Raw genomic sequence first — 13576 nt, forward strand, 5'->3', positions numbered from 1 at the left:
AAGATTGGTATCAAAGAGCACACCCAGGTTCCTAACTGAGGACGAAGGTTTAATGGAGCACCCGTCAAGTGTTAGAGAGTATTCAAGGTTTTTTCGTGAGGAAGTTTTTGGTCCAAAGATTAGGATATCAGTTTTTTCTGAATTTAATAATAAGAAATTTCTTGTCATCCAGTTTTTAATGTCAGCTATGCATTCTGTTAGTTTTGTGAATTTGTAGGTTTCGTCAGGGCGCGAGGAAATATAGAGCTGAGTATCGTCAGCGTAGCAGTGAAAACTAACACCATGCTTCCTAATTATCTCTCCTAAGGGCAGCATGTACAGAGTGAAAAGCAACGGTCCTAATACTGAGCCTTGTGGTACCCCATATTTAACCTGTGATCGATACGACATCTCTTCATTAACTACCACAGACTGATAACGGTCAGATAAGTACGATTTGAACCATGCCAAAGCAATTCCACTAATGCCAATATTTTCAAGTCTTTTTAGAAGAATGTTGTGATCGATAGTGTCAAAAGCAGCACTGAGATCTAATAACACTAATAGAGAAATACAGCCACGATCGGATGATAAGAGTAGATCGTTTGTAACTCTAACGAGAGCAGTCTCAGTACTATGGTTTGGTCTAAATCCTGACTGGAAATCCTCACAGATTCCATTTCTTTCTAAAAAGGAACACAGTTGTGTTGAAACTGCCTTTTCTAGTATCTTTGACAGAAAAGGTAGATTCGAGATTGGCCTGTAGTTTACTAAATCTCTCGGATCTAGTTGAGGTTTTTTAATAAGAGGTTTAATAATAGCCTGCTTAAAGGTTTTTGGCACGTATCCTAGTGTTAAGGATGAATTAATTATATCAAGAAGTGGACCTACGACCTCTGGAAGCATTTCTTTCAGTAGTTTAGTCGGCATTGGGTCTAACATACATGATGTTGATTTTGATGATTTGATAAGTTTAGATAATTCTTCCTCTCCTATAGCGGCGAATGATTCTAGTTTTACCTCAGGGACACTACAGTGCACTGTCTGAAGCGAAACTGTAGACGGTTGCATGTTTTTAATTTTCTCTCTAATATTATCAATCTTGCAAGTAAAGAAGTTCATAAAGTCATTACTGCTGTGCTCTATGGAAACGTCAGCAGTTGAATCTCTGTTTCTAGTTAATTTAGCCACTGTGTCAAATAAATACCTAGGATTATGTTTGTTTTCTATTAAGAGATTTGAAAAATAAGTAGATCTAGCATTTCTTATAGCCGTTCTGTACTCAATCATTTTTTCTTTCCACGCAAGGCGAAAAACTTCTAGTTTTGTTTTCTTCCAACTACGTTCAGCTTTTCTAACAGCTCGTTTTAGAGCCCGAGTGTGCTCATCATACCACGGCATTGGATTAGTTTCCTTAATCTTCTTTAGACGTAAAGGAGCGACTGCATCTAATGTGCTGGAAAAGAGAGAGCCAATAGTTTTCATCGAGCAGCATCGAGTTCTTCTAAGTGGTCAGGTATACTAAGGCGATGAAACTGCTCGGGGAGATTATTTATAAAGCAATCTTTAGTGGTAGACGTGATGGTTCTACAATATTTATGGCTGGGTGGTGGTTTTGCAGCCTTGGCTAATTGTATTATACACGAGACTAGATAATGATCTGATATATCATCGCTCTGCTGTAGAATTTCAACAGCATCAATATCAATTCCATGCGACAGTATTAGATCTAGGGTATGATTACGACAATGAGTGGGTCCTGACACGTGTTGTCTAACTCCAATAGAGTTTAAAATGTCTGCAAATGCCAATCCAAATGCGTCTTTATTATTATCTACATGGATATTAAAATCACCAACAACAAGGACTTTATCCGCAGCCAGTACTAACTCTGATAGGAAATCAGCAAATTCTTTGATAAAGTCAGTATGGTGCCCTGGTGGCCAGTAGCCAGCACAAATGTCAACTTACATAATGTTACATAAAGCACCATCACTTCAAAGGAATTATATTTGAAATTCTTTTGAGTGATTCTGAATATATTACTATAAATTACAGCAACACCTCCCCCTTTGCCTTTCTGTCGAGGATTGTGTCGATAATCATAACCTTGAGGACTAGACTCATTTAAAGTAATGTAATCGTCTGGTTTTAGCCAGGTTTCTGTCAAACACAGCAAGTCTAGTTTATTGTCTGTGATAATTTCATTTACAATAAGTGCTTTTGAAGAAATAGATCTAATATTCAGTAACCCAAGCTTTATCATTTGTTTATCTGATTTATCTGTGATTTTTTTGATCAATTAAATTTTTACTCTTAAAAGGTTTCGGAAGTTTTTTTGTATTTACTAGTTCGAGGTACAGACACAGTCTCTATGTGATAATATCTAGGTGAAAGAGTTTCTATGTGCTGTGAATTATCTGAGTTCTGTGACGTGAGGCGGCTAGCAGACGGTCGGTTTAGCCAGTTTGTCTGCGTCCTGATCTGGGCGCTGGTTTGTCATGTTTCAGCTCTAAGACTATTTGCCAAATTTCTAGAGAGAAGAGCAGCACCATCCTGGGAGGGATGAATACCATCTCTTTTCAACAGATCAGGTCTGCCCCAAAAGCTTTTCCAATTGTCTATGAAACCTATATTATTCTGCGCACACCACTTAGACAGCCAGCCATTGAGTGATGATAACCTGCTAACTATCTCATCACTCCGACGAACAGGAAGAGGGCCAGAACAAATTACTTTTGCTGACATTGAATTTGCGAGTTCACACACCTCTTTAATGTTAATTTTAGTGATCTCCGACTGGCGAAGTCGAACATCATTTGTGCCGACGTGGATAATGATTTTAGAATATTTACGTTTAGCATTAGCCAGCACTTTTAAATTTGCTTTGATGTCAGGTGCTCTGGCTCCCGGCAAACATGTGACTATGGTGGCTGGTGTCTCTATTTTCACGTTCCGTGTAATAGAATCGGCAATTACTAGGGCACTTTCAACAGGATTCTCAGTGGGTGCGTCACTGAGTGGGGAGAACCTGTTTGATGTTCTAATCGGAACGGAAGAGTGGTGTTTGTTCTTGCCATTATGCCGCCTCACAGTCACCCAGTTAGCCTGCTGCGTGGCTTCTACAACCGGAACCGAATGTGCAGTGTTTACTAGGCTAGTCGCATCCAAAGCAGTATCTAAGGCCCTTTCAGTCTCACTATCCTTAATTAAAGTTTGGATGCGTGTCTCTAATTCTGAGATTCTCTCTGTCAGCCTGACAATATCCCTGCATTTATCACGTGTGTAAGTCTCCCTGCTGACAGAAAGAGCTAAGCTGTACATGTTGCATTTACTACACATGATAATCGTCGGACATGACTGACCGTGTGTTTGAACACCGTCCGAAAAACTGCAACGCACACGGGACTCGCTGGCTGGATGTCTCGGTCGCTTGCCGGTGCCTGGGGCGAGGGTGATGTGCGGGACGCTGTGCCTCACGGTGGATCGATGAATGCCGGGCAGCAACGTCTCCACAGCTTCCCGATCTGGCGAGGACAGATCAGAATAACATACATCGGATAAATCCGCCATTCAATCGACAAGGAAGGTTTGGTTTAAAGGAAAAAAGAAAGTAGACGGTAGCTAACAGGCTAGCGGGCTATGGCTAACACTAGGTGATTACGCTGGTGGATTGCTAGTAATAAATCGTTCCGTTTAGTAATACTATGCAATAGGTTAAGTAATCTAGTGAAAATAAGAAAGTTATATTATGTGAATAGGAATAAAGAGAAGGATTTAGGATAAACTCCACGAAGCTCCGAGCGTAGGTCAGACAGCAGACAGGCAGCAGCGTTGAGCAGCGTTGAACCGGAAGAAGGCGCCAGATGAGGCGTATGATGCTGACAGGCTGTATACACACTATTAGCCCCTCACCACACAAGTCGTCTTTAAGTAGCTATATAATGTGCAATCAGTGCTTACCTCAGGCCTCCCTGAACATACAGACACAGTCTCCTCATCCTCCTCAAGAGTTTCATCCTGAAACCAACAATCAAACTGTGGTTAATAATCACCACTTAGACCTCTTTTACCCCCTTTCCACCAGCACAAATCAGGTGCTAGTTCAGAGCTAGTGCTAGTGCCAGAGTTGGTTCAACTGACGAGTCTTCTGAGAACCGGTTTGCCTTTCCACGGGCTAGAGAGCAGCACAGAGCCAGGTCTTACATCACTGTATACGTCTCATTTTTCACAGCAAAGCTAGCGCAGCAGCACTAAACACAAACACACAGAGCTTGTTCGAGATGCATTGGTTTCGATCGGCGCATGATATCAAAGCACCGCAAGAACAAAAGCACAAGGAGTCGCATGCTCTACAAACGCTCCTGTGACACTCCAATGTCACCCGCTAAATTGGTCCGCACTGCTCCAATGCATCTCGAATAGAGTCGCAATATGAAGCATGAAATATCGATATCGTGTTAATTTGCCTGGCTACATCAGCACGAAGAGTGGCAACACCACCGACCCTTTTTACCCACCTCCGTGTCCATCACCCTGCAGATTACGACATTTTGCAGAGAGTAAGTTATATTACTAGTCATGGAATGGGAAATGTTAACCTGTTAACAGGGATTTTCTGTGTTCATCTATTTAAATAAAGGGTGATTCTTTTAATAAGTAGCACATTTTCTTTACTCGTCTTACTCAGTGTGATGTAGCTATGCATGCAGTTATATGCCCTCAAAATTCAAGATACACAGGCATTTTTTTCCCCAATGTGTTTTTGTCATTAACTTATATTATATGATATGATGTACAATATCACATGATCAAGAGTGCTGTGCAACAGACAGAAATGTTTTTGTTATACTGACTGAATCCGCGTTTAGAACAAATCGGTTTAATCAATGATTAAATGTCCATTCAATAAACACTCCTGAACGAATGAATCATTTGAACAAATCGGTTGAATGAATGACTCACTCACTCACTCATTAAGACAGTGACTTGCTGCCACCTACTGGCAATTTAGTTTCATATTTAAGGTACATTTTAATTAAAAAGTTAAAATTAGAAAAAAATCTATATTTAAATATTGAATTAAATTTATGTAGACAAATTTTAATTTCAATTTTCAATTTCATTTTCAGTTTTATTTGTACAGCGCATTTAGAAGTAAGACGCAAGCGGTTCTTCTAGCCCAGCAATGTGTTGGTGCTACTTACGAACCACTTTTCCTGGAGCTGGTGCTTTGTGTGTCGAAAGACAAAGAATTGATTTGAAACTAGGCTCTGGCTCCGAACCAGCACTCAAACGGCCTTGGAGGAAAAGGGGTATTAGACAGTCAATCAGTGCTTTAACGTCTCTCATACTCACAGGGTTCAACAAGACTCCAACAAGCACACAGAATTTGGCATCACTATGACAAAACATGTTTGATTTGATCAAGAATATGCTAAAACATACTGTATATCAACCTTCTAATAGGTGGCATGGATTTGGAAGATGTCCCCCTTCTGTTCCCTCGATGACGGCATGGTCTCCTCTTGATCAGGTCCAGCTCCTCTGCAGGAGTGAAGGGTGCTGGTGGTGGCCCTTCCCCAGATCCAGCAACATCACTCTTCTTTCTGGAGCTGCATCTAATAAACATCATGAAATCAGACATTTATGGCATCAAACCAGATATGTTTAAGCAGTTATATAGCCTATATACTTATAGCCTTTCTCTCTTGTTTTATTTATTGCTGCAATATTGCCTTTTTCATTTATTACACGTTTCACCTCTTTGTAGGTTTCTAATAACAGACGCTGCACTGTAAAAATGATTTTATGGTGAAGTAAATACTACAGAAAAAACAAATGTGATTTTTATAGTGTGCTCTGTAGCGCTGAACATCACTACTCTCTCTTTGATTTTTGCCATGTTTGATCTATTTGATCCATGATCCAAAGTGCACACACAATTATCTTGACTAGGTAAAACTGGATCAATTAAGTGGGACTGTATGAACTTAAATTACCTTTTATGAAAGCGCTTTAGCCCCAACTCATTTGTTAGATTAACTCAAGTCAGGTTTTGGAGTTTAATCCTCACTTTTCCTGTGTCTTTTCTGTAAAAGCCCTCTGGACGTGATGGCTGTAGCAGTACATGAGCTGGGTCAAAGTATGCTGTCCTTCGTTTGTGATGCTGTGTTTGTTTCCCTGGTTTTGGATTGTTGGCTGGATGCAGCTGTGCTGATTTCGGAAAACCAGCTAAGATCCCTAGAAGTAAGGGGAAAATACTCATGTTGCTGTTGGTTAGGATATGGATCATTAAGATATATAAAATAAGATATTTTATCCCCCTGTGCTGCTACTGAGGTTTAGGCTCTTGGCCCTTTCCTAAACCGCACTAAACACTGCTGTGAATGGTGATTTTCCACACACAGGTTGCAGTTTGTGGTGTGTCATTGTTTCTGACTCACTGATGTTTATGGAGGTCTTCATTAATTTGAGGTCCAGGGAAGCTTTGGCTGCATTCAGCACATCAGTTTCCTCTGACGATGTTAACAGCACACACATATCTTCCCATACAGCCGTTGCCTCCTCTAGATGTGTGCTGTTCAACAGCAAGGTGCAGCAGCAGGTGGTGTACTCTTAAAGCCTTGTTGTCCGTCTTTCTGGAAAATGCCTGGCACACGGTCTGTATAATGTGTGAAGAGCAAAGAAGCAGGACTGTGAATGGACGATCAGCACTGTTTGCTGTGTTTGCTGTGCTCTCTGTAGAGACAGAGATGATTAAATGCCAGAAGAACACTTGCATTAGTCCAGCTGAAGTCAGTCTCCACTTGATGTTATTTGATGAAGGGCCCTTAATGTTTCCGATAGCCAATATGTCAAGGTATGAATTGAGTGCTGATTTGTTATGAGCTCACACTCACAGGAAGTGATGGCTTGTTTTTCCCATTCCTGTCAACATAAGAGCATAGAAGAGACTCTCTTGGTCTGACACTACCGGTGGCATTCAGGTGAAGAGGATTTGTTATTTCCCAACTCTCCAATTTTATTGCAATACTGAAATGTTTTGGACCTTTCTGACTTCAAATCCAAACCGTTTGTGTTCATTTCAGAGTTATGCTCATCATCAGATTCATCCTGGCGATGGACTTCTTGTCCATCTGTGTTTTCTAAAAATGGTGGTAGTAGCAGTGTTACAGATCCCTTGTTTCCCTGGACTCCATTTCCCAGAATCCTCCTGTTCTCCTCACCTGCACACACTTCCCTCGTCAGTTCCTCATCATCACGGATCACCTGCACCTGGACTCTATTGTTAGCACTCCTATATATTGCACTCACTCCCTTCACTCCTTGTCCGTTCTCTGTTGTGTTAAGCGTATGTTTGATGTCTCCTTGCCTATGTTCATTAAAGTATTGTCTATTTGTGGAAATCCGTGATCTGCCTCATCTCTACACCAGCATACCGTAACAGAAGAACGGACCAGAAACGTTGGATTTTCACAGGAAAAAAAAAATGGAGACTTTCCCCAGCTCCCTGGATCCAGCTCCTCCAACGCCTCTCACCCTGACAGCCAGCGATCGCCTTATCGGGCTCCTGCAGGTAGGACGTTCGCTGGAGAGGTATGTGGAGGAGTTCGTTGAGCTTGCTTATTTGTCTGACTGGCCTGAAGCAGTTTTGATCTCCCTGTTTTTGGATGGATTGGATGACGACACTATCCGTTTTGATGAACCTGTTTTTTGTTTCTCCTTAAGCGAAACTATCAATTTAATTTTGTGGTTAAATGGCTCCAAATTCTTTGTGGAAGAGGTTCAGGATCAGTGTTGTCGTCCGGTCCATCCAGAAACACGGTTGGCCGGGCCAGTCAGTCAACCTCCGGCTTCCTCCGCACACCTTTCCAGCGAACTCCCTGCCTGCCCCAGGCTGGACCCATATTCCTCTACTGGGCCCAGTAAGCGGAGGAGGAGGAAGAAAGCGGCCCCAATGTCTCCAGAGCCCGCTCCAGTGTCTCCAGAGCCCGCTCCAGTGTCTCCAGAGCCCGCTCCAGTGTCTCCAGAGCCCGCTCCAGTGTCTCCAGAGCCCGCTCCAGTGTCTCCAGAGCCCGCTCCAGTGTCTCCAGAGCCCGCTCCAGTGTCTCCAGAGCCCGCTCCAGTGTCTCCAGAGCCCGCTCCAGTATCTCCAGAGCCAGCTCCAGTCCCCACAGAGCCAGCTCCAGTGCCTGTGGGGATTTTAATTGTATTTGAGGGGATGAAATGGCCCTCAACCCCAGTCTCCTCCGAGCCAAGTTCTCCAGTCTCCGCCGAGTCAAGTTCCCCAGTCTCCGCCGAGCAAAGTTCTCCAGTCTCCTCCTCGCCAAGTTCTCCAGTCTCCTCCTCGCCAAGTTCTCCAGTCTCCTCCTCGCCAAGTTCTCCAGTCTCCTCCTCCGAGCAAGCAGCGCCAGTCTCCGCCTCCGAGCAAGCAGCGCCAGTCTCCGCCTCCGAGCAAGCAGCGCCAGTCTCCGCCTCCGAGCAAGCAGCGCCAGTCTCCGCCTCCGAGCAAGCAGCGCCAGTCTCCGCCTCCGAGCAAGCAGCGCCAGTCTCCGCCTCCGAGCAAGCAGCGCCAGTCTCCGCCTCCGAGCAAGCAGCGCCAGTCTCCGCCTCCGAGCAAGCAGCGCCAGTCTCCGCCTCCGAGCAAGCAGCGCCAGTCTCCGCCTCCGAGCAAGCAGCGCCAGTCTCCGCCTCCGAGCAAGCAGCGCCAGTCTCCGCCTCCGAGCAAGCAGCGCCAGTCTCCGCCTCCGAGCAAGCAGCGCCAGTCTCCGCCTCCGAGCAAGCAGCGCCAGTCTCAGCCGCCGAGCAAGCAGCATCTCCAGTCTCAGCCGCCGCCGAGACCTCAGCTCCAGTCTCAGCCGCCGCCGAGCCCTCAGCTCCAGCCGCCGCCGAGCCAGCCCCTATTATGAACTTTGTGGTTGAAACAACATACAGCCCTAAGACTGTTTACCCTCCCTGCCTCCCTCTCCCACCTCCATCCATTTGTGTTTGTACTGAACCTCCACCTCAAGCCCCCTCGCCCAGATCTCCACCTCGGACCTCTGGGCGATTACCTACACCCTGGCTCCAACCTCCCTCTGCTCCACCGTTGCCCATCAGTCCTCCAGCCTCACAAGTCTCCATCCTGCCCCCGTTCACACCTTGGTCCCTCGTCAGCCTGCCCTCCCCTCTGGACTGCACTCCTCCGTCTCCGCTCCGTCCCTCCATCCCTCGTTTCCAGTTGGCTTCCTCACTCCCCCTGGTGTTCACTTTGTTGTCTGTCGTCTGTGTTCAACTGCGGCCTTCTGGAGCCCCGGCTGCGCTTCGGTCGGCGGAGCCATGGATTCCGCCATCTCCCGCCGGTCCTTCTGCGCCGACTGGGCTTGACGGCGTGAGGACGTCAGCTCCTGACCCGCCATGGCGGCCCGCTGCACCTGACCCGCCATGTCTGCCCGCTGCACCTGACCCGCCATGTCTGCCCGCTGCATGTCTGCCCGCTGCACCTGACCCGCCATGGCTGCCCGCTGCACCTGACCCGCCATGGCTGCCCACGGCTCCTGACCCGCCAGGGTCACCTTCGGCCCCTGACCCTCCATGGCCGCCTTCGGCTCCTGATCCACCATGGCTGCCCACGGCTCCTGACCCGCCATGGTTTTTGGACCTGCCCTGGAGACCTCCACTCCAGTCTACTCCTCCCCCTGCTCCGGTTTGAGGTCTCCAGGGCGCCATCTACGGCGCGAGGACGCGCCTACCGGGAGGGGGAGGTACTGTTACAGATCCCTTGTTTCCCTGGACTCCATTTCCCAGAATCCTCCTGTTCTCCTCACCTGCACACACTTCCCTCGTCAGTTCCTCATCATCACGGATCACCTGCACCTGGACTCTATTGTTAGCACTCCTATATATTGCACTCACTCCCTTCACTCCTTGTCCGTTCTCTGTTGTGTTAAGCGTATGTTTGATGTCTCCTTGCCTATGTTCATTAAAGTATTGTCTATTTGTGGAAATCCGTGATCTGCCTCATCTCTACACCAGCATACCGTAACAAGCAGCAGTAGTAGTTCAGTATAATTCTACCAATTGTAATGTTTAAACCTACATTGCCATTAAAACGTTTGGTATTGGTATGATTTTTACTGTTTTTAAAAGAAGTCTCTTCTGCTCACCAAAGCTGCATTTATTTGATAAAAAAAAAAAAAAAAACTATAAAAAATTTCATCAGCTGTTTTCTATGTGAATATATAGTAAAGATTAATTTATTCCTGTGACCAAAGCTGAATTTTCAGCATTCAGCAATATGATACGATTTTGTATTTTTAATCAAATAAATGAAATAAAACAAAATCAGCATCACCACACCTGTAAACAAAACCTGACATCTCTCTTTCATTATTATTATTTATTTATTTTTTTTTACACATAGTCATTGTTTCTCAACACTAGATTATTGTAACTTGTAATGAGAGAATTTGATTTAATCGCACACGATCCCAAACGATGAGAAGAAATCTGACGGGCTAGTTTCGTTTAGTCACTTTGTTTCCACACATGAACAACGACATTAAAGATAGTCCACATTTTAAAACGGGCTTAAATTAAGTAAACACTCTCCAAAACAGCTAAATTTAACTGAAACATTTGCAAAAAAACAAAATGAAGCCTCTTAAATTTTTGAAGCTTTTTCTCTAAATGTTTCGAGAAAGGTTTAAAAGAATGCCATCTTGTGGCAGGGCAAATTTACAGCGCCGTTGTTTCATAGTTCACCCAGAAATGAAAAGTCTGTCATTTATTCACCCTCAAGTTGTTCTGTTGAACAAAGAGATTTTGAAGAAAGTTTGTAACCAGGCTGCTTTGAGGCACCATTGACTCCCATAGCAGGTAAAACAAAATACTATGGAAATCAATGGTGGCCCAAAGTGGTGAGGGTGATTAAATGATTGACAGAATTTTCATTTTTGGGTGAACTGCACCTTTAAGCACAAATAAAAGCCTGATGACGCTAAAAATGTGTTTCGTTTTCTGTTAATATAATTTGCATATGAAAGTGTGGCAATAAATTCAACAACTATAATTATAATACTAATAATAATACCTACTGAGTTGTTTAAGGCAAGTAAATTGTGCTGTTATTTTATTATTTTTATACTGTTTATACTTTCATATAGTCTACAGGCTTATACTGTATATTTAAAATGTTAGTAAATGGGCTTCATATACCTGTAATGATCAGGGTTCAAACATTCTGACATACACAGTGAAGCATTCACATGACTGGAAAGAAAGATAACATATTTAAGTGATATAAAGGACATTACGAGGAGAAACGCTTGGAGATTAGAAGGAAACTGAGGTATAATGGCTCTGGCCAAGCTGCAACAAATGAAACGCTATTGGCTATTTTAAAAAAAGGGGCGGAGCTGTTTGATTATATATATATATATATATATATATATATATATATATATATATATATATATATATATATATATATAAAATAGAATATTTATTTATTTTACATTACATCAACACATTGAATAGTGCTGCGCGTTCCAACACTCTTCAGTGGGCCTTTAACAGGGCCGCTGCTGGCCAAATGCAAAGCAAATTCAACAAAACCACTTTAAAATGAGATGAATCTTTTCTAAATTACACAGAAAAGGCAATAAAGCATAAAAAACAATCAGGAAAAGATCAACAATATGACAGTGAGCAATAAGAACATGATAAACTGAACTGAAAACATGAACAAAATGATAATTGTTTATGAACATGCACAAAATATGTGTAAAAACATGGCAGCTCCCAATCTCCCGCAGAACGTGTCCATTCCCAATTTTCTGATCAGATGTGTGGAACAAGAAGCAGCTGATGTCAAACAGGTAAATTCTGCTTTGGTAAATGAATGATGTGTTGATTTCTCCAGCACATGCCCAGAAAGAGTCCCAGTGCACACAGCGATCCACGACCCTTGCTGAGGAAACACCAGCGCCACCTAGAAATCAAACACGTGATGCTTCCTTACAGTCATTTCTGAATCATTATATTTCCCCATACAGAAACACAGAACGAGGCTCGTGTTTGATCGTCATCGAGAAACGGCTCAAAAGTAGCTTCAATAGCAGCGCTCGCTCTCTCCTTTGTGTTGAAACACCAGTCTTGTTCGCACCACAGTTGTGCAGTGGATTGTTTTTCAGAACGACACATATTTTGGACGCGTGCTTTTGTTGTTTAACCAGTGGCGGCTGGTGCAAAAAATTATTGGAGGAGCGCAAAAAATAAAATAAAATAAATTTAGAAATGCAGGAATGAATAGGGTAATTGTTGAATAACCATTTAACAAGTGATATAATAATGTATCATTACTGCTTATCTAAAACAGGGAAAATTCAGTATTTAAAGCATGCCATAGGGCTGGGATCTAAAAAAAATTTTATTTAATTAAAAAAACTGTTATTTCACATCCTGCCCAATATTGTCCTTGAAACAATGTTCATATTGAAGGCTATAAAAACAAACCGTGTACTATATGCTATATTATGTGCAAAAAATGGGTCAAATCACATTAGGCCTAGGCTATATTCTAAATGAAATTAAATAAAAACAAAAGAACAGACTAATTATTAGGCTATTTTGATTACTCTACAACAGTCACTTTACACAGTTACTGCTATCATACAAATACACTTAGTTGTAGGTTTGAAATTCTACATATGTCATAATTATTATGTTCGCCAAAAAAAATAAAAAATTTCAACAACAAATATTTTTAACAAAATGTATTTTACTCAGATTGAACTCCGTATGTTTGGCGCATGCGCGCGGCGGCGCTCGTTCACGGAAGTTTGTGCTTGCTGAAGCTCGTCCACGCCTGACTGCAAAATGGAAATATTTTCTCGTCTTTCTAATATTTACAGATGGAGAATATGTCTGTGAAATGTAAGTTATGCACTGTGGAAATTATTGGATGTCACTTCAGCTTATGGCTAAATATTATTAGAGGTATATTTGTTTCCACCAATCGCTGCACAAGTGAAGTTTACGTATGATGACGAAAGCACGTTAGTGCGAGCCCTCCCGGAACCCATAGAGAATGCATTGCAGTGCCTGCAGTTCGAAAAAAAAGTTCTTTGAATGGAAGTCTATGGGAGCACTCGGGGCAAATCTCCGCCAGACTGAAATGCCCAAAAAGAGGCGGTACTCCACAGAGCGTGACTCGACGCTGATTGGACTACATCCAGAGGCAGAACAAACAGCCTAGCAGTGACAAGCGTAACTCTGTGGTTGAATGTGATTGAAAAAATCCGTCCCTTTCTCACTTTTGGTGGTGCGTCGCCCAATTGCCCTAATGAAGAAACCGCCCCTGTGTTTAACATGCAGTCTTCAGCGACTGTCCATGTCCTGCATGTGAGTAGTGTTAACATATAACTTGTGTCACTTTTGAATGATTTATGACTTATGCACATGATTTATTACATCCTCATAATTCTCAGACTGACAGTTGTCAGATGTCAGGACATGTGTCAGGTAATATATGCCCCATGGTGTTACATTGTGACGTGGCTATGTGACTTCCTATACCAGTGGCTGTATGACTTCCCAAGCTGTTGTCTGTACG

This window comes from Chanodichthys erythropterus, unplaced genomic scaffold (genome assembly GCF_024489055.1).
Source record: "Chanodichthys erythropterus isolate Z2021 unplaced genomic scaffold, ASM2448905v1 ctg000170_np12, whole genome shotgun sequence".
NCBI lineage: Eukaryota > Metazoa > Chordata > Actinopteri > Cypriniformes > Xenocyprididae > Chanodichthys > Chanodichthys erythropterus.